Source organism: Mastomys coucha, chromosome X (genome assembly GCF_008632895.1).
Source record: "Mastomys coucha isolate ucsf_1 chromosome X, UCSF_Mcou_1, whole genome shotgun sequence".
NCBI lineage: Eukaryota > Metazoa > Chordata > Mammalia > Rodentia > Muridae > Mastomys > Mastomys coucha.
In genome coordinates, this window is record NC_045030.1 from 129258752 (window position 1) to 129260913 (window position 2162).

The 2162-nt window shown below is 38.4% G+C and overlaps 1 long non-coding RNA gene across 2 annotated transcripts in view; it reads left to right on the forward strand.

The window, feature by feature from the left end:
- LOC116088757 overlaps positions 1–2150 on the forward strand; it is a 23542-nt gene extending 21392 nt beyond the window's left edge. The window contains exons 3-5 of one of the 2 annotated variants that reach the window (XR_004118004.1): positions 722–768; positions 1305–1393; positions 1594–2150. This is a non-coding gene — a long non-coding RNA (uncharacterized LOC116088757). Of the gene's footprint in view, positions 1–721; positions 769–1304 lie in introns of both variants that reach the window. The other variant, XR_004118003.1, reaches the window with a different exon arrangement.
- Positions 2151–2162: the final 12 nt, after the last annotated feature.

The following is a 2162-nucleotide window of genomic DNA, read 5'->3' on the forward strand; positions in this document are numbered from 1 at the left end:
ACAGGAATACCCCACTATGCTGGTACCAATTTGTCTTAGTCAGGGTTTCTATTCCTGCACAAATATGATGACCAAGAAGCAAGTTGGGGAGGAAAGGGTCTGTTCAGCTTACTTCCACATTGCTGTTCATCACCAAAGGAGGTCAGGACTGGAACTCAAGCAGGTCAGGAAGCAGGAGCTGAAGCAGAGGCCATAGAAGTTGGTTTGCTCTTTTATAGAACCCAAGACTACCAGCCCAGAGATGGCACCACCCACAATGGGCCCTCCCTCCTTGATCACCAGCTGAGAAAATGCCCCCCAGCTGGATCTCATGGAGTCATTTCCTCAACTGAAGCTCCTTTTTCTGTGATAACTCCAACCTGTGTCAAGTTGACACACAAAACCAGCCAGTACACCTATCCTCTGTGCTTCTATGGATAAAGAGTCTCAAATATGGCCTACCAAATCAACTAAGCAGAGCTCATATGGGCTCACAGAGACTAAAGCTGCAAATATGAGGCCTACATGGATCTGTATCAGGTCCTCTACATATATGTTATGGTTGTTAGCTTGGTGTCATTATGATACTCCTAACAGTGGGAGCATGGGCTGTCTCTAACTCCTTTGTCTGCTCCTGGGGTTCTTCTCCTATTGGATTGTCATGTCCAGCCTTGATATTAGAGCTTAAATATGTCTTGTTTTATTGTATCTTGATTTGTCATATTTGACCATCCTCTCTTAGAGGCCTGCTCTTTTCTGAAGAGGAAATGGAGTGGGAATGGATTTTGGGTAAGAGAGGTGGCTGGGAGGAATGGAGGGAGGGGAAACTGTGTTCAGGATTTATTGTATGAGAGGAGAATCTATGTTTAAAAAAAGACTCAGCATATGAATGAAATCATATAGTATTTCTGAGCCTAATTTATTTGTCTTAACATAGTGGACACTGGGTTCTTCTGAGGTATTGTGATGGAATATTATTTTTTATCACTGAATATTATTCCTTTCCATCTATATATGATATTCTCCTTAAGCATTTATCCATTGATGGACAGTTACTTTGATTTGTTGTGTAGGCTGTTGTAAAAAAATACTGCTAAATAAATAATTAAATTATGGACTTAAATGTATACCAGTAGTGGGCTTGTTGGGTCCCATGATATTTTTGAAGAACCTCTATATTGTTTTCTTTAATTTACCTTCCAACTAACAGTGTACAAAGATACCCTTTTCACATAAATAACACTACTTACTATCTTTTGACATTTTGATAGTAGTCATTCTGTCTAGAATCATGATGAGCTAGTTGATTTTTATCAACTTGATAGAAACCTAAACATATTTGGGGAGAGGAAGCTCAATTGAAAAAAGACCTCCATTAGATTGCCTGTCTGCAAGCTTGTGGACCATTATCTTGGTAAGTGACTGATTGGGTCTTTAATTTATTTTGTTTTATATATGACAAGAAATGAGGTTCTATTTTCATTTTTCTGCATGTTAATATCTGATTTTTTCCAGCACCCAGATTGAAAAGACTATCACATAAAACATTTAACTATATTTTTTCATTTCTCTCTCTCTCCTCTGTGTGTGTGTGTGTGTGTGTGTATCTTTGAGGGAGGTGCATGTGGAGGCCAGAGGACAACTTTCAGGAGTCAGTTCTCTCCATGTATCTCCATGTATCCTGGGATCATCAGGGTTGACAAATAGAGTGCCTTTGCCTGCTGACCCACCTTGACAGCCCATGTGTTCATTTTGTATTGTGTGTTCTTAGAAACTCTGTAAAAATTCAGTTGGCTACAGATGCATAGATTTCATTCAAGATTTTCTTTTAATCCATTCCATGCATCTGTTTTGATGCCACCATAATGTAATTTTGGTAACTGTAGGTTTATGGACTACCTTTACCCAGGTAGAGAGATATCTTCAGTTTTGTTTGAGGGAGTGGTATGCACATTTTAGCTTCAGCTAACAAGTTCTTTTGTCATTTTCATTCATTTTAATTGAAATATAATTAAATTGTTTTGAATTGTTTTGTCCCTTCAACCCCTCATAAATTCCCTCCCTTTAACTCTCCCATATACCCACACTCTCAAAATGATAGCCTCTTCTTCACTGATTATTATTACTAATGTTGTTATTAGTGTGTATATGTGCCCATGTGTGTTCAAGCACAAATAAATAAG